This window comes from Anomaloglossus baeobatrachus, assembly GCF_048569485.1.
Source record: "Anomaloglossus baeobatrachus isolate aAnoBae1 chromosome 1 unlocalized genomic scaffold, aAnoBae1.hap1 SUPER_1_unloc_4, whole genome shotgun sequence".
Taxonomy (NCBI): domain Eukaryota; kingdom Metazoa; phylum Chordata; class Amphibia; order Anura; family Aromobatidae; genus Anomaloglossus; species Anomaloglossus baeobatrachus.
The window spans coordinates 675,278-695,341 of NW_027441777.1; the positions used below are offsets into that span (position 1 = coordinate 675,278).

General features: G+C 51.7%; 1 protein-coding gene across 3 annotated transcripts in view; it reads left to right on the forward strand.

Annotated features, from left to right (window-relative positions):
• LOC142258673 (uncharacterized) overlaps window positions 1-20,064 on the forward strand; it is a 333,416-nt gene that overhangs the window by 245,335 nt on the left and 68,017 nt on the right. For 2 of the 3 annotated variants that reach the window (XM_075331294.1, XM_075331297.1), the window contains exon 1: window positions 5,160-5,250. The exons of the other annotated variant lie outside the window; for it this stretch is intronic. The gene's annotated coding sequence lies outside the window, so the exon portion shown is untranslated. Of the gene's footprint in view, window positions 1-5,159; window positions 5,251-20,064 lie in introns of those variants that run through there. 3 annotated transcript variants of the gene reach the window in all.

A 20,064-nucleotide genomic window follows, 5' to 3' on the forward strand; every position in this document is an offset into this window, starting at 1 on the left:
GAAGTGATATTGATAATATGGTCTTGAAGATATACCACACAAATTTTAATTTAATTTAATCTAAACATATTAATTTTTATAATATCATATTTCATGATATTGAAAGGGGGAGGTTTGGTCTCAATCACACACATTTATATTTGATAAATATATGTGTTTACAGGATACTTTAATAATTAATATTTCAAGTACAAAGGAAGAATTGGGAAAAAAATATATATATTTGAAGTATATCATAATGCATTTATATACTAAGAGAAGTGTATTATTTGCAAGGTTACATGACTTAATTATTTTTATTGGTTATTGATAGGCTTGGTAATTTTATAAGATACTGGTAACATTAAGGTTATGTATTATTAAAGACATAGGTGTTATATACATAGAAGGCCTTATTTTTATTTCAAGTTTTATTTTTATTCCGATTTTCATTTTTCTTTTTATTCCTATTTTTTATATTAATTATTTTAATATTCACATTTTTAAATTAAAATCTTAATTCTACAATTTTATTTTTTTCTTCAGATTTTAAATATCTCAATTGAGAAAACACTTCAATATTTAGTTCAGTAATATCTAATATAAGAATATTACTTTATTAAATATGAATCATATGAAAAGGGGAAAAGTTCCATTTTTTTTTTGGAAGAAAAGATACTTCCTTCATCAATACATACAATTGTTTACTTTCTGGTAATACATTATTTTTATATTAGTATGTTAACACATTAAGGGTGAAATATTACTTATAGTTACACATTTTCTTATAGTAGGTTATTTAATAAATAATAGACAAATCAAATAAATTAAATTAGAGTAATAAAGATGGAAGATTAAGGTACATCTAGGTTTACCTTCCTATATTTACAAATAATATATATTATATTTTTAATCAATAATAATTTATAATAGGTATTATTGTGTTTTGATGGTATCATCCAGTCTTTTCTAAAAGGTTATTTGTTTTGATTTATAATTTACAAATGATCTAACTAAAAGCCACATTGTTGCTTTCATATTTATAATATGATACATGTTATAGGTACACATTATATTGTTTCATACTTTATATTCTATTTTGGTTACATTCAACACATTGCCACCTATGGGTTTGGAAGGGTAATGCACCAATGACAAAAAAGGTCATTACAAGAAAATACTATTGTCTATACCATTATGCAATATTTTATCATTCTGAGTATCAATTATATTAATACTTTTACGATAATAATAATAATGACATGGTATTATAGTATTAGAGTTAGAGTTAGAGGGTTAGAGTTAGAGTTAGAGGGTTGCCTTGGAGTAACCCTCGACTCTGCTCTATCCTTCAAGCCACACATCCAAGCCCTCTTCAACTCATGCCGATTACAACTCAAAAATATCTCCCGGATCCGTGCTTTCCTTAACCAAGAATCTTCAAAAACATTAGTGCATGCCCTCATCATCTCCCGCCTCGACTACTGCAACCTCCTGCTCTCTGGCCTCCCTTCCAACACTCTTGCACCCCTCCAATCTATCCTAAACTCTGCAGCCCGCTTAATCCACCTCTCCCCTCGCTACTCCCCAGCCTCGCCACTCTGCCAATCCCTTCACTGGCTTCCCATCGCCCAACGACTCCAGTTCAAAACATTAACCATGACATACAAAGCCATGCACAACCTGTCTCCTCCCTACATCTGTGACCTAGTCTCCCAGTACCTACCTGCACGCAACCTTAGATCCTCACAAGATCTCCTTCTCTGCTCCTCTCTTATTTCCTCTTCCCACAATCGTGTACAAGATTTCTCCCGTGCATCCCCCATACTCTGGAACGCTCTACCTCAGCACATCAGACTCTCCACTACCGTGGAAAGCTTCAAGAGGAACCTCAAGACCCACCTCTTCCAACAAGCCTACAACCTACAATAGCCCTCAGCCCAGTAGACCACTGCGCAACCAGCTCTGTCCTCACCTATTGTACCATCACCCATTCCCTGTAGACTGTGAGCCCTCGCGGGCAGGGTCCTCTCTCCTCCTATACCAGTCTGTCTTGTACTGTTAATGATTGTTGTACGTATACCCTCTTTCACTTGTAAAGCGCCATGGAATAAATGGCGCTATAATAATAAATAATAATAATAATAATAATAATGGTACGCTGTGACATTTATTAGTGATAGTTATTGCCATATTTGGTATCTAGATTAGGGAATGAATCAGTCTTCAATCAAGATTAGAGAAGATAAAAAGACTTTATATTTTTCCTAAAGTTAAAAGGGATTTTGCAAAAAGGTCCAAAAGGTAACGTCTCAAATAAGACTGTGTAACATACAAAATACACTTACTGTGCTTGCATCTCAGAAACACAATAGTCCTATGATTTCAGGATGGACAATGACACATGGTCTGTGCATTAAGACCTCCCTAAAGTTACTAAGAAGAGCAATGACGTGTTAAAGTTAACCCCTGTCGTGCTGACCAAGAACGTCTTAACATCTGTTATTCGACAACAGGCAGCATGGAGGATAAAAGGTGACTAATGTAAATTGCACTGCACAGACATCAAAGACTTTTGCTATTCTTCTTCTACACTCATGAACTGTGGTTTATCAACATTGGCTATGGACTTTGTAATAAAGAATAAAGTTTATGGACTTTGATCTAACAATGATAAACGCAATACGGGACTGTACTAAATCGGTAACCATTCATTTTTATCAAAGGATTTATTTCTAAGAGACTGTGTTTATGCCGGATTACATTGGAGATAAGAAGACATCAACTCAGAGGACATCATATGGTGACCGGATTTGGTTTTTGCATTTCTTTTTAGGTCTAGCGAAGTATAGTTATATACATTTTTATATGATTGATCAGTCACAGCCTGTCATAACATAAATCCACATTATTATATTATTGAATTTACAAATTAATTATTCTTCATCATTATTATTGATATTAATCCATTATCGCCAAATAAGGAAAGAAGATTTGTTGTTTTAATGATGTATTAATTAATTTTCGGGGTTGCTCCACCCACTTCAAGGGGGAATTGTAAAATGATTAAAATTAATACATCTAGTTATCAAATATTTCATAGTAAGACATATACGTTCATAGTTCTGTTTATGTTGGAGGGCATAGGTTATTAATAAAGTTTATAAGGGTAAATATGCCCATATTGAATATACTTGAGTGCTGAGCATGGAGGGATATATTTAAATCCTTCCCGAAGCTTCTCGAAGCTTCTAGAAGCTTACGTAATATGGAACTATATTCAACTGTGTTACACTAGAATGCCCTATATGGTTTGAACAGCTGGTATATAATACACGATGGAGGGGGCTACTGGGCGCTCTCCACACTGCCTGCGGTGAGAAGACTCCAGTGCTGCAAGATATGACACGTTGTCCAGGCTAAGAGATGACATCCCCAGCATTGCCGTTCAGGAGCCAAAGAGAGATGGGTAAAGACTTCCCATTGTTCAATATGGACTAAATGAACTCTTTTTACATAAGCTATCAAAGTATATTATTTTTTTCCTTTCTGTAACTGAACCTTGGCAACCATTTTTAAATAGATAAAATACATTTATTTTTTACATTTTTGAGGTCTTTTCATTCATGCGCCTTTACGTATTTGAAGAAAAATATATTTAAGAGTATATTTTTTAACACCCCCCCATATCCCCCTCCTTATAGAAGCCTCCACAGCCCCTCCCCCTGCCCTGTGTAGCCCCCCATATCCCCTCCTTATAGAAGCCTCCACAGCCTCTCCCCTGCCCTGTGTAGCCCCCCATATCCCCTCCTTATAGAAGCCTCCACAGCCTCTCCCCTGCCCTGTGTAGCCCCCCATATCCCCCTCCTTATAGACGCCCCCACAGCCTCTCCCCTGCCCTGTGTAGCCCCCCATATCCCCCTCCTTATAGAAGCCTCCACAGCCCCTCCCCCTGCCCTGTGTAGCCCCCCATATCCCCCTCCTTATAGAAGCCTCCACAGCCCCTCCCCCTGCCCTGTGTAGCCCCCCATATCCACCTCCTTATAGAAGCCTCCACAGCCTCCCCCCTGCCCTGTGTAGCCCCCCATATCCCTCTCCTTATAGAAGCCTCCACAGCCTCTCCCCCTGCCCTGTGTAGCCCACCATATCCCGCTCCTTATAGAAGCCTCCACAGCCCCTCCCCCTGCCCTGTGTAGCCCCCCATATCCCCTCCTTATAGAAGCTCCCACAGCCTCCCCCCTGCCCTGTGTAGCCCCCGTATCCCCCTCCTTATAGAAGCCTCCACAGCCCCTCCCCCTGCCCTGTATAGCCCCCCATATCCCCTCCTTATAGAAGCCTCCACAGCCCCTCCCCCTGCCCTGTGTAGCCCCCATATCCCCTCCTTATAGAAGCCTCCACAGCCTCTCCCCTGCCCTGTGTAGCCCCCCATATCCCCCTCCTTATAGAAGCCTCCACAGCCCCTCCCCCTGCCCTGTGTAGCCCCCCATATCCCCTCCTTATAGAAGCCTCCACAGCCCCTCCCCCTGCCCTGTGTAGCCCCCATACCCCCTCCTTATAGAAGCCTCCACAGCCTCTCCCCTGCCCTGTGTAGCCCCCCATATCCCCCTCCTTATAGAAGCCTCCACAGCCCCTCCCCCTGCCCTGTGTAACCCCCATATCCCCTCCTTATAGAAGCTCCCACAGCCCCTCCCCCCGCCCTGTGTAGCCCCCATATCCGCCTCCTTATAGAAGCCTCCACAGCCCCTCCCCTGTGTAGCCCCCATATCCGCCTCCTTATAGAAGCCTCCACAGCCCCTCCCCTGTGTAGCCCCCCATATCCGCCTCCTTATAGAAGCCCCCACAGCCCCGTGCTGCAGCTTCAGGCCATTCCCTGTGAGATATACACGAGCTGCAGCCCCAAGAAATGACCGGAGGCAAAATCCAGTCTGAGAGGAAAGTTCTAGAACTAATGAGGAGCCGCTGAATCCTCTCCACCTCAGGGTCAGGATCCGTCCGCTCTGCCCCGCCCACAGCTCTGCCCCGCCCACAGCTCTGCCCCGCCCACAGCTCTGCACAGCCCACAGCCCTGCTCCGCCCACAGCACCGCCCCGCCCACAACAATGCCCCGCTCACAGCACCGCCCCGCCCACAACACTGCCCCGCCCACAGCTCTGCCACGCCTTTTCCGGTGACGTCATCCCTTCAGGAAATCAGAGATCGGAGGAGCCGGAGCCCTCAGCACAGGACGCGGCCCCCGCTGCCTGCCCCGGGAAACCTCCGCTTCAAGGAACTGTGAGTGTCCCCCGGGCTTGCCGCACTATCTATTACTATTACCGTCTATGAACTGTAACGGCTCAATCCCAGTGGCTCGAGGGACCTCTGAGACGTCACGCCCATGTGACTAGAAAGGGCGGGGCCTCCATTGCTGATACCAGGAAGTAACATTCTCTCCTCAGTCTCCGGGGCCTGGAGTTGTGTATAATAGAAGCGGGGGCGGGGCCGCAGGATGATAGTGGGCGGGGCATCAGGATGATAGTGGGCGTGGCTTTAGAATGATAGTGGGCGGGGCCGCAGGATTATAGTGGGCGGGGCCGCAGGGTTATAGTGGGCGGGGCCGCAGGATTATAGTGGGCGGGGCTGCAGGATTATAGTGGGCGGAGGAAACAGCCCGAGCTCCTCCCACCACTGGGATTTCTCCGGAGTAGTGATGGGCAGTCCGGCTCTTTTTGATGAGCCGGCTCATTTGGCTCGGCTCACCAAAAAGAATCGGCTCTTTCGGCTCAAAAAACGGCTCTTTTTTTAAAAAAAAACCCTCTGCTACACCTTGTGGTGATGCAGAACCTCCCCTGTACATTGGGAACCTCATTCTACACCCTTGTATGTATCTAGTGAAGCAGTAAAAACAGTTTTTAGCATTATTGTTTCCGTTTCCTCAGATTGTCAGCTCTTCTGGACAGAGCCCTCGCTCCTCTTTTATGTGGTGTTTTTTGTACATGTCCTTTCTACATTAGTCAGTGCTCTGATATGTGTCGCTCCTACAAAAGATTATAATTCCTGAAAATAAAGGCGAGTTGCAATTACTGTGCTGCCTGTCACTATATGTGCAACACACACACACTGTACATACTGAACACAAAGGACACACATACATACACACATTGTACACACACATACTGTACATACTGAACACAAAGGACACACATACACACACACATTGTACACATACTGTACATACTGAACACAAAGGACACACACACACATTGTACACACATACTGTACATACTGAACACAAAGGACACACATACATACACACATTGTACACACACACTGTACATACTGAACACAAAGGACACACATACACACATTGTACACACACACTGTACATACTGAACACAAAGGACACACATACATACACACATTGTACACACATACTGTACATACTGAACACAAAGGACACACATACATACACACATTGTACACACACACTGTACATACTGAACACAAAGGACACACATACATACACACATTGTACACACATACTGTACATACTGAACACAAAGGACACACATACATACACACATTGTACACACACACTGTACATACTGAACACAAAGGACACACATACATACACACATACTGTACGCACACCAACATATGGAAGCATAGGATACTGAATAGCAAAATCAGTTCTTTTCAACACAACCTGGAACAGAAATGTTTAAATGCTAACATAGCATGGGTCCACCTTCTGCTGGAGGTGCACAGCACTACAAATCCCAGCAAGTGGAACACAATATGGCAATGCAACACTAGTTACATACCAACTTTTTTAACAGTTAAGTGACAATAAATGTCATTGAGGTAGTATTGCACATAAAACAAATGTATAGAGGTTGTCCTGACTAACATTGATGGCCTGGCCTTACTATAGGTAATCAATGTGTGATGGCTGGAGGGCGGATGTGCGGTATCTAGCCGCTGTCACTACATACAAGATGGAGCACCTTCATAACAGCAAATCTGGCCAACATTAAGAAGAGCTGATCATCCGAGGTGTCGGGTGCTGCCCTACAGCAATCACACATTGATCAACTAAAGCAGAGGTGAGGACCTCCAGGTCTGGAGGGTGCAGGTCATGTGTTCAGGATTTCCTTATGGTACTGTCACACTGGTGGAGGATCGCCTCTGAACATGCCTGTAGTCCAGGCGAGGCAGGGAGCTATACTTTGTATGGCTCCCGGCATGTGTCAGAGCACTATTGCTGCGTCACACGCGGCAATGTGTTCAGATCGCCTGCTCCTCATCGCCAGGTTTCCCAGCAGTGCTAAGCAACCTCCGAATTCAGGAGATGAGCGATGGCAGCGGGAAATTGCCCTGTCACACGAGGCGACACACTGGCGATGTCATTGTAACTTGACCATGCCTACTAAGTTGCAGCAACATCGCCAGTGATACCTCCCTGTCTGACGGGGTCTTTAGTATTGATAATTGAATCATCTACACTGTGTGTGGCACTCAAGACCTGAAGTTTCCCATCTCTGAATTAAAGTAAGGGCCCTGTCACACATGTCAATGTGGTGGGCAACGTCGCTGATGACCGTGTGACCCCGCCCACCGCATCAACGTCACGGGTGAGATGTCATATGTGACGATCTCACCTGCGACTTCTCCTGCAATGTCGCTGTGTGATGCCATAGCATCACACCAGTGTCTCCAGGAGCTATAGTGCAGCTCCTGAAGTCGCTGGTGTGAAGGTGTCACATGCAGCCATGTCGCTAGATTGCAGTTGCGTGGTTTTCGGTCCGGACCGAAAACTTCGCGACTGCGACCAGCGATAAATTGTGGGGCGATTTTGCCGGGTCACACGTGGCGATGCACTCACGATATCGCCACAGTGACATCGCTGTGGCGATATCGTGAGTCACATTAGGCTGCGGGGAAACCAGGAGAGGTAAGTACAGATTTATTTTTTAATGAGTACACGCTCGCCAGAGGATTATGGGGGAGGAGGGGGGTGCATTATAGTCTATGGCGAGTTGTGAGGCTGCATTATGCTATGTGGAAGGCTGTGAGGCTGCATTATACTATATGGAGGGCTGTGAGGCAGTATTATACTATATGGAGGATAATGGGGGTGCATTATTATAATTGGATGACTATGGGGACTATGGGATGCATTATAATATATAAATGACTATGAGGGTACATTGTGATATATGGAGGAATATGGGGATGCGTTATAATAATTGGATGACTATGGTGGTGGGAGGGGAAGACCATATATACCAGGATAAGGGACATATATACACGGGGCCCATACATATGATCTGACCAACATGTGTGCGCACGGAGTGTGACAGGTGGGGGAGTGCCCAGGTCTACATTTCACACTGTGGCTCACCAGACTCTAGTTACGCCACTGATAATTAGGAAGCCATACAAAAAAAAGTGTTTTATAGATGTGTGCAGATGTCAGATCTATTTACATCTAAAAATACCAGGATTTGTTAACAGAAATAGAAAAAAAGTCTCAACTGCGAGAATTGTGACACCGCAACGCCACAGACACATGCATATAGAGGCTAATGAATATGTTGTATGTAGTCACCAAACTAGTAAAAAAATATCAATTGTGGTCACAAAAAAAATACACACACACACAGACACATGCACAGACACACACACACAGACACTCACACACACAGACACTCACACACACACACACACACACACACACACACACACACAGACACACACAGACACACACACACACACACACACACGCGCACAGACACACACACACACACACACACACACACAGACACACACAGACACACACACACACACACACACACATGCACAGACACACACACACACACACACACACACACAGACACACACACACACACACACACACACACACACACGCGCACAGACACACACACACAAACACACACACACACAGACACTCACACACACACACACACACACACACACACACACACACAGCAGCTTCCACTAAACATTGAAGGAATGGAGACATGGCTTATGATCAATGATTTTCTCTTTTTTATGCCAGAAAGAAAACCTTACAGGGTTAAATGAACATGTCAGGGGTCGTCTGTTCTGTGCACACACTGGACACTAAGTGCTGACTTCTATTACTAACTGTATACAATGATTGAAGCTGTATACACTTCTTTACATATGTTTGGTCTAAAATGCTATTACCCAGCAACTGGTCAGGTGTTTACTGTAGTGGTCCTGAATCCTAATACCTAGAGAAGATGATCATTGTTATCAGCAAACAAGCTGAGCCCCTCTCCTCCTACACATTACCATATGTGCCAGTCGAGGTCAGAAAACTTAACCCTAGCACATCATTCCCTGGTACTCAATTGTGCCCACTGAACTAAGGAAGAACCACTATGTGTGTATAGCTTTAAGTGTCAGCTCCTGCCCAGAGCTTGTGTTTACTTTACTCTTCTCCTTATCTCCTGCTTCCCCCTGAAGCAGAGAAAAAAAAAAGCGGCTCTTTATGGCTCGTTCACTTTGATGATTCGGCTCATATCGTTCACTTCAAAGAGCCGGCTCAAAGAATCGGCTCGTTCGCGAACGACACATCACTACTCCGGAGCCAGAGAGCCCTCAGCACAGGACGCGGCCCCCGCTGCCTGCCCCGGGAAACCCCGCACATCCCCTCCGTTACATCCCCGCAGAAGAAGCGGCCTCATTGCTGCAGCTGTGAGTGTCCCCGGCTCCTCTGTGCAGGGGCAGCGCGGGCTGTACAGACGGGGACTCCTCTGTGACCTGTGGGGGGAGCGCGGCCATCACTGAGGGGTCCCGGAGTGTGTGTGACCTGTGGGGGGAGCGCGGCCATCACTGAGGGGTCCCGGAGTGTGTGTGACCTGTGGGGGGGTCATCACTGAGGGGTCCCGGAGTGTGTGTGACCTGTGGGGGGCCATCACTGAGGGGTCCCGGAGTGTGTGTGACCTGTGGGGGGAGCGCGGCCATCACTGAGGGGTCCCGGAGTGTGTGTGACCTGTGGGGGGTCATCACTGAGGGGTCCCGGAGTGTGTGTGACCTGTGGGGGGAGCGCGGCCATCACTGAGGGGTCCCGGAGTGTGTGTGACCTGTGGGGGGTCATCACTGAGGGGTCCCGGAGTGTGTGTGACCTGTGGGGGGTCATCACTGAGGGGTCCCGGAGTGTGTGTGACCTGTGGGGGGCCATCACTGAGGGGTCCCGGAGTGTGTGTGACCTGTGGGGAGAGCGCGGCCATCACTGAGGGGTCCCGGAGTATGTGTGACCTCTGGGGGGAGCGCGGCCATCACTGAGGGGTCCCGGAGTGTGTGTGACCTGTGGGGGGCCATCACTGAGGGGTCCCGGAGTGTGTGTAACCTGTGGGGGGTCATCACTGAGGGGTCCCGGAGTGTGTGTGACCTGTGGGGGGTCATCACTGAGGGGTCCCGGAGTGTGTGTGACCTGTGGGGGGAGCGCGGCCATCACTGAGGGGTCCCGGAGTGTGTGTGACCTCTGGGGGGAGCGCGGCCATCACTGAGGGGTCCCGGAGTGTGTGTGACCTGTGGGGGGCCATCACTGAGGGGTCCCGGAGTGTGTGTGACCTGTGGGGGGTCATCACTGAGGGGTCCCGGAGTGTGTGTGACCTGTGGGGGGGTCATCACTGAGGGGTCCCGGAGTGTGTGTGACCTGTGGGGGGAGCGCGGCCATCACTGAGGGGTCCCGGAGTGTGTGTGACCTCTGGGGGGAGCGCGGCCATCACTGAGGGGTCCCGGAGTGTGTGTGACCTGTGGGGGGAGCGCGGCCATCACTGAGGGGTCCCGGAGTGTGTGTGACCTGTGGGGGGAGCGCGGCCATCACTGAGGGGTCCCGGAGTGTGTGTGACCTGTGGGGGGTCATCACTGAGGGGTCCCGGAGGGTGTGTGACCTGTGGGGGCCATCACTGAGGGGTCCCGGAGTGTGTGTGACCTGTGGGGGGTCATCACTGAGGGGTCCCGGAGTGTGTGTGTGACCTGTGGGGGGTCATCACTGAGGGGTCCCGGAGTGTGTGTGACCTGTGGGGGGAGTGCGGCCATCACTGAGGGGTCCCGGAGTGTGTGTGACCTGTGGGGGGAGCGCGGCCATCACTGAGGGGTCCCGGGGTGTGTGTGACCTGTGGGGGGTCATCACTGAGGGGTCCCGGAGTGTGTGTGACCTGTGGGGGGTCATCACTGAGGGGTCCCGGAGTGTGTGTGACCTGTGGGGGGTCATCACTGAGGGGTCCCGGAGTGTGTGTGACCTGTGGGGGGAGTGCGGCCATCACTGAGGGGTCCCGGAGTGTGTGTGACCTGTGGGGGGTCATCACTGAGGGGTCCCGGAGTGTGTGTGACCTGTGGGGGGAGCGCGGCCATCACTGAGGGGTCCCAGAGTGTGCGTGACCTGTGGGGGGCCATCACTGAGGGGTCCCGGAGTGTGTGTGACCTGTGGGGGCCATCACTGAGGGGTCCCAGAGTGTGTGTGACCTGTGGGGGGCTGTCACAAACCACCGGGGGGGTCACTCAGAAATCCCCCGCGCTGGCTACCAGTACGTCACAATCGGGGGGTAACAAGTGGGGGGTCACCCCTCCTTTATACCTCCCGACCGACAGACAGAGCACGTGACGCGCTCTCTAGCGCCCCTCTTATAGTCAGGCCAATTATGGAATTGCCCGACCATAAGCAAGGAGGCCGCTATACTACTTATGCCGATTATTGAAGGGTCCCCGGTGAGAGTAAGGTATATATTCCCCCGACCTCCGCGGGCGGAATATATAATATCTTCCCGAATCTCACTGGCCTCCCCACAATAATCCTTGGCACAAACTCGCTGCCACCAACCGCTTCACGGTAACTATTAGCCGAACACACAGACGTGGGATTCAAGATCGAGATAACAGAACAGCCCAAGATTAATTATATAATTTAATCGCCTAAAGCACACTAGAAACTACAATATATACAATAGGGAATCTACAGAATATACAGTTATGTCAGAGTACAGTTACATATAAAGCATGGGTTACAAACAGGTATACAATTACATCAGTTACCTTGTGTGTCTGGCCACAGGGGGGCGCTGTAGACCAGGTTTCCAGGAACTCTCTCACAGGTCTGTCCCAACCAGGCCCCCGAGCAGAAGAACGCTGGAAAATGGCCGAAGTAGGGTTATCAACCTGGGCAGATCCAGGTCCCCTCCTACCTTAGTGACCTCACAGGGAAGCACTGCCACTCCCCCTGCATGGATCAGAATTATCCAGCAAAGGGGATTTTGGCTATAACTTTGCCTGGGAGCGTCGTAGGCAGACGCCAATGCTCTCATTGTGACAGTTATGAATTTAGCTACAGAACGAGGGGACTCATGACCTGTCTGCCAGTTCCCCATTGGCTGATATCACGCCTGGGGCATTTCCCAATGTCCTGTTCCCATAAAAAGGGGGTGCCGGCATCGTCCACATGCGGAGACACCATTTTTATGGTTGCCATATTTATCGGAAATATGGCTTGCGAGATATGAACCATTTTTTACTGGAGTCGTTCTGTCTGGCTATTTCCATAGCCTTGCTAACTAGCTAGCAGCTCCTACTACAGGGTGACGGCAGGGAGTCATCCTGTGTCCATTGTCCTAAAGCCACCTAATTTCCATATCACAGGACATGGCCATGGATTTGTTGCTAAACCAGTTGTGTGAAGGGAAGGGGGTAGTGACACCAGGAGAGGGCTTCCTGACATGACTTGAATGTCATGATTTATCGTCATATCTCCGGATTTACCTCACACCTCCCCCCTTTTGAGGGCGCTAGGGGGCAGCACACTCCGGTGTTCCCCCGTGCGCCCGTCCGCGACCTCTCCTTGTCGGGACAGCCCGTCTGCGTTACCGTGGTCACGGCCCCTTTTGTGGCGAATGGTGAAGTTGTATTGCTGGAGCGCAAGGCTCCATCGCAACAATCGCCCATTCGTCCCAGAGACGGTGTGCAACCAGCTGAGGGGATTGTGGTCCGTCTCCACGATGAAGTGGCGCCCGTATAGATAGGGTTGCAGACGCTGCAGGGCCCACACTATGGCCAGGCACTCCTTCTCCATCGTGGAATAGGCAACTTCCCTTGGTAACAGCTTCCTGCTCAGGTACAAGACTGGGTGCTCTTGGCTCGCAGAGTCCACCTGGCTGAGCACCGCACCGAGGCCGAAGTCACTGGCGTCGGTCTGTACTACAAACGGCCGCGTGAAGTCGGCTGCCTGTAGCACGGGCGGGCTGGACAGGGCGTCCTTTAGGGCCCGGAAGGCTGTCTCGCAGTCCATTGTCCAATCGACTGCAGAGGGCAGCTTCTTCTTGGTGAGGTCCGTCAAGGGCTTTGCCAGGCTACTATAGCATGGAACAAACCTCCTATAGTACCCAGCGGTCCCCAAGAAGGACATCACCTGCTTCTTGGTCCTGGGGGTGGGCCAGGATGCGATGGCTTCCACCTTCTCAGGCTCGGGCTTCAGGGTTCTCCCACCTACCCGGTGACCGAGGTACTGGACCTCGCTCATGGCCAGCTGACACTTTCCCGGCTTGATGGTCAAACCTGCCCGGTGGATCCGCCTGAGCACCTGTGCTAGATGCTCTAGGTGGTCCTCCCAGGTGGGACTGAAGACGGCAATGTCATCCAGGTACGCGGCCGCGTACCCTTCAAGTCCCTTGAGCAGGGTGTTGACCATCCGCTGGAAAGTGGCAGGGGCATTCCTCATCCCGAATGGCATCACCGTGGACTCGTACAGTCCAAATGGGGTAATAAAGGCAGAGCGTTCCCTGGCCTTGCGAGTCAGGGGGATCTGCCAATATCCCCGGCTCAGATCCAGGATGGTCAGGTACTGAGCCCCGGCCAACTGATCGAGCAGGTCATCGATGCGTGGCATTGGGTACGCATCGGCGACCGTGACCGCATTGAGCCCCCTGTAGTCCACGCAGAACCGAGTGGTTCGGTCCTTCTTAGGGACGAGGACTACAGGCGAGGCCCAAGCGCTGTTGGATGCCTGGATCACCCCCAGGTTCAGCATCTCGTCAATCTCCTGGCGCATGTGTTGCTGCACCTCCAGGGAGACCCGATATGCTGAACGCCGGATCGGGGGATGACCCCCAGTGTCCACGTGATGGACAGCCAAGTCAGTCCTTCCGGGCTGGTTGGTAAACAACCCCCGGAAGGGGTGTAGGGTGGCCCACAGCTGGGACCGTTGGTCCTCCAAGAGCTGGTGGCCAACCTCCACATCCTCAATGGATCCGCCTGCCCTAACCTGGGCTAGCATATCCAAGAGGGTTTCCGCTTCTCCCTCCTCGGGCAGGTTGCACACGGGGAGCGCACATGCCTCCCGCTCATGATGTGCCTTCATCATGTTCACATGGAAGGGCTTCCGCCTTCCACGGGCAGGGTCCAGGGTGACCAGGTACGTCACAGGGTTGAGCTGCTGGTACACGAGGTATGGGCCTTCCCAGGCTGCCTGAAGCTTGTCCTGTGGTACGGGGACCAGTACCCACACCTCTTGACCCACTTGGTAGGTCCTCTCACAAGCGTTCTGGTCGTACCAACGCTTCTGATCGGCCTGGGCTTGAGCCATATTGTCGTGTACCAGTTGCGTCAAGGCCTGCATTTTGTCCCGGAAGCGCATGACATACTCGATAACCGACACTCCAGGGGTGGCCAAATCCCCTTCCCAAGCCTCTTTCACCAGAGCCAGGGGGCCCCGCACACGTCGCCCGTACAGGAGCTCAAACGGTGAGAATCCTGTTGAGGCCTGTGGAACCTCCCGGTAAGCAAATAACAGGTGTGGGAGATACCGCTCCCAGTCACGCCCATGGGAGTCGACCAACATCTTAAGCATCTGCTTTAAGGTGCCATTGAACCGCTCGCACAGGCCATTAGTCTGTGGATGGTACGGGCTGGCCACCAGATGTCGCACCTGGACTTGCTTACAGAGGGTCTCCATCAGCTGGGACATGAATTGGGTCCCCCGGTCGGTGAGCATTTCCTGGGGAAAACCCACTCGGGAGAAAATCTCCAGCAATGCGGTGGCCACCTTGTCAGCCCGAATGGACGACAAGGCCACTGCTTCTGGGTACCGGGTGGCATAGTCCACTACCGTCAGTATGAAGCGTTTCCCGGAGCTGCTGGGGATGGCCAGCGGGCCGACCAGATCCACAGCCACCCTCCTGAAAGGCTCATCGATGATGGGCAGAGATACCAGTGGGGCTTTGGGGCGTGGCCCCGCCTTCCCCACTCTCTGACAGGTTTCACACGAACGGCAGTAGGCAGCCACATCGGCCCCCATTTTTGGCCAGTAGAAATGCTGGTTTAACCTGGCCTTGGTCTTAGCGATCCCTAGGTGTCCGGCCATCGGAATCTCATGTGCGATCCGCAACAACTCCGTCCGGAACGGATAGGGTACCACCAACTGTCGGTCCCTGGGCCACGCCTCCGGTGAACCCTGCTGGACCGTGGCCCGGTACAGCCGTCCTTGGTCCCAGACCACTTGCTCCGGGTCCGAGTCCGAGGGAGGCTGTGCCGCCTGCTCCTTTAGAGCTTTCAGGCTGTCGTCAGCTTCTAACGCTGCCTGAAACCCCTGACCAGATGTGGCCAGAATCGACGAGACTGTCACATCTTCGGTCAGTACCCCGGGACCTGTGTCCTGGCCTCCACCTGACTCGGCTGCCACTTGGTCAGAAGGGGAAGAGCTATCGGACCTCCGGGAGGCCCCTTGGCTTCCAGCACTCCCACTGCGGGTGACAGCGGCCACAGCCGCTGCGACCGTGGGTCGTGCCTGCTCCTCCTCCGTTCCTGACCAAGTCGCCGGTTCAGGCAGACCTACCTGGCTTCCTGACACCCCGGTTGTGGGGGAACCATGCACCGAGATCTTACCTGGGAGCACTTCCGCTCCTGGACCGGCCCCAATCTCACCTGCCTGTTCCCCTCCTGCAGCAACAGAACCCCGCTGTGAAATCTCTGGGGACCCCACATTTGCTGTGGTAGCCCCCACCCCACACACTGGTCCTCCCCCTGCAGCACCCTGCTCTCTGCTTATCCCTGCAGAGGGCAGCAGATCCCAGCTCACAGGCTGGTTACTTGTAGAGGCATTGTCACACCTTTCTCTGACCCCCTCCCCTGTCACAGCTGCAGCTGCGTGTGTGTCTATGGTGTCTGTGCAAGCAGAAATATCAGAGTTCACTCCCTCCTCCCTTACATCATTCATAGATAACACATTAACATTGTCCGGAGGCACGTCAGCACTGGCTGAAGGTTCAGCCTTTGGGGCGGGGCCAAACTGGGAGGTTATTTGCCCCAAATCTGTCCCAAGTAGCACGTTTGCAGGGATCCGATCAGTTACCCCCACCTCTCTCACCCCTCGCCCCGCGCCCCAGTCCACATAAATGTCAGCAACAGGCAGCGCCGGGTCAATGCCTCCAATCCCGGAGACAGCGAGGGTTTTTCCAGGGATCAAGTCTTGGGGGGACACCATCTCAGGCCGCACCAGAGTCACCTCCGAGGCGCTGTCTCGCAGTCCTATGGTCACAGACCGGCCGACGGTGACAGGTTGGAAGCTGTCCAGGGACCTACCACCACCCCCACCCACACAATACACCTTGGGCGGCCCTTGGGACGGGGACGGAGCCGGGGCCTTGGGACGCTGAGGGCACATGGCCTTGAAGTGTCCAGGTAGGTTGCACTGGTGGCACCGTCTTGGTTCTGCCACGGGCCTGGAGAGGGGAGTTGAGGGGGACACCCCCTGCAGTCTAGGGGCAGGTGGGGCAGTCGCAGAGTTCATCTTACCCCCTCTCCAGGTACTGCTGGTGGCTGCTCTCCTGGCCTCAGGAGCCCGATTGTTGGTGTAGTCATCTGCCAGGGCAGCTGTAGCCGTGGATCCCTTTGGCTTCTGGTCTCGGATGAACTGGCGGAGATCCTCAGGGCAGTTCCACAAGAGTTGCTCCGTGATGAACAAGTCCAGGATCTCCGGTCCGGTGGAAAGCTGCAGGCCTTGGGTCCAGTGGTCGGCAGCTCGGGCAAGTGCCCGCCGGTGGTCAGCCCAGGAGTCCTTTGGTCCCTTCTGTAGGCTCCGGAACTTCTTGCGGTAGGACTCTGGAGTGAGGTTGTACTGTTGGATCAGGGCCCGCTTGATGGTGTCGTAGCCCTGATCTGCCTCAGCAGGCAAGTCCCCAAGGACATCCAGGGCCTTACCCCTTAAACGGGGGGTCAGGTATTTGGCCCACTGGTCCTTGTCCAGATGGTGCTGCAAGCAAGTCCGTTCAAAAGCAGTCAAGAAAGAGTCCAAGTCTCCATCCTTCTCCAGCACTGGGAAGTCCTCAACACGGACCTTTGGAAGTTTGGTGTCTGGAAGGTCACGGGTGGCTGATGAGGGCCGGAGCTGAGCTAGCTGCAGCTGGTAGTTACGCTCTGCCTGGCGCTCTTCACGCGCTGCTTGCCGCTCACGCTCGGCCATGAGTTCCTTGTAGCCCTCCCGGTCTCCAGCCTGGCGTAGGGCCATAGCCATTTGAAGAAGGCTATCCGAGCCTCCCAGGCTCGGTGGAATGGCACGTGGTGATCTGCGGCCCGCTGCGGAGCCTGGTGATTCACTGTCCATTGCAGAGCGGAGGGCTGGCATCTGGCTCGTTGAGGACCCTTGGGCGAGCTGCTCCTCATCTTGTCCAGCAGTGCCCGGTTGTGCAATGTCCTCTGCAGAGCTGTTTTCTGGCGTCGAGCTCCTGGAGGACTCGTGGGCAACCTCCTCATTGCTGTCCACAGCACCGTCCTCCCTCTCTTCGGCTCCTGCTTTAGCATTGGCCAGTTGCATAGCTCTGCTCCTGGTGCCATCAGCCATTCTTGCAGACTTTTGGTCACTGACACAGAACTGACACCTGATGCCTCCACACACCTTACAGTATCTGCACTCTGACACTCTAGTGTTGAGCTGGTCTGAAGACCCCAGCAGCCACAGCTGCTGCAGGCAGTCTTTAGTGTCTGGGAGTATGGGTCTCACACTCACACACACTATTATCTCGATCCCACCGCTATGCCACCAATATGTCACAAACCACCGGGGGGGTCACTCAGAAATCCCCCGCGCTGGCTACCAGTACGTCACAATCGGGGGGTAACAAGTGGGGGGTCACCCCTCCTTTATACCTCCCGACCGACAGACAGAGCACGTGACGCGCTCTCTAGCGCCCCTCTTATAGTCAGGCCAATTATGGAATTGCCCGACCATAAGCAAGGAGGCCGCTATACTACTTATGCCGATTATTGAAGGGTCCCCGGTGAGAGTAAGGTATATATTCCCCCGACCTCCGCGGGCGGAATATATAATATCTTCCCGAATCTCACTGGCCTCCCCACAATAATCCTTGGCACAAACTCGCTGCCACCAACCGCTTCACGGTAACTATTAGCCGAACACACAGACGTGGGATTCAAGATCGAGATAACAGAACAGCCCAAGATTAATTATATAATTTAATCGCCTAAAGCACACTAGAAACTACAATATATACAATAGGGAATCTACAGAATATACAGTTATGTCAGAGTACAGTTACATATAAAGCATGGGTTACAAACAGGTATACAATTACATCAGTTACCTTGTGTGTCTGGCCACAGGGGGGCGCTGTAGACCAGGTTTCCAGGAACTCTCTCACAGGTCTGTCCCAACCAGGCCCCCGAGCAGAAGAACGCTGGAAAATGGCCGAAGTAGGGTTATCAACCTGGGCAGATCCAGGTCCCCTCCTACCTTAGTGACCTCACAGGGAAGCACTGCCACTCCCCCTGCATGGATCAGAATTATCCAGCAAAGGGGATTTTGGCTATAACTTTGCCTGGGAGCGTCGTAGGCAGACGCCAATGCTCTCATTGTGACAGTTATGAATTTAGCTACAGAACGAGGGGACTCATGACCTGTCTGCCAGTTCCCCATTGGCTGATATCACGCCTGGGGCATTTCCCAATGTCCTGTTCCCCTAAAAAGGGGGTGCCGGCATCGTCCACATGCGGAGACACCATTTTTATGGTTGCCATATTTATCGGAAATATGGCTTGCGAGATATGAACCATTTTTTACTGGAGTCGTTCTGTCTGGCTATTTCCATAGCCTTGCTAACTAGCTAGCAGCTCCTACTACAGGGTGACGGCAGGGAGTCATCCTGTGTCCATTGTCCTAAAGCCACCTAATTTCCATATCACAGGACATGGCCATGGATTTGTTGCTAAACCAGTTGTGTGAAGGGAAGGGGGTAGTGACACCAGGAGAGGGCTTCCTGACATGACTTGAATGTCATGATTTATCGTCATATCTCCGGATTTACCTCACAGGGGCCATCACTGAGGGGTCCCGGAGTGTGCGTGACCTGTGGGGGGTCATCACTGAGGGGTCCCGGAGTGTGTGTGACCTGTGGGGGCCATCACTGAGGGGTCCCAGAGTGTGTGTGACCTGTGGGGGGCCATCACTGAGGGGTCCCGGAGTGTGTGTGACCTGTGGGGGGTCATCACTGAGGGGTCCCGGAGTGTGTGTGACCTGTGGGGGGCCATCACTGAGGGGTCCCGGAGTGTGTGTGACCTGTGGGGGGTCATCACTGAGGGGTCCCGGAGTGTGTGTGACCTGTGGGGGGTCATCACTGAGGGGTCCCGGAGTGTGTGTGACCTTCTCTGAGTCTGCGTCTGTTTTCCTCGTATTCGGAAGCTTTTGTGCAGGAATCAGACCCCGGGGATTTCATAGCAAAACCTTATTTCCTCATTGTCACCAGTTTCATGGTATTCAGCATCTTCTCCTCACTACGATACTTTCCACTATAAAGACCCACTATGGAGGGTGCAACGACAGACCCCGCACTACACATGGGGGAGAGAGAGCGACAGACCCCGCACTACACATGAGGGAGAGAGAGCGACAGACCCCGCACTACACATGAGGGAGAGAGAGCGACAGACCCCGCACTACACATGAGGGAGAGAGAGCGACAGACCCCGCACTACACATGGGGGGGAGAGAGCGACAGACCCCGCACTACACATGGGGGGGAGAGAGCGACAGACCCCGCACTACACATGGGGGGG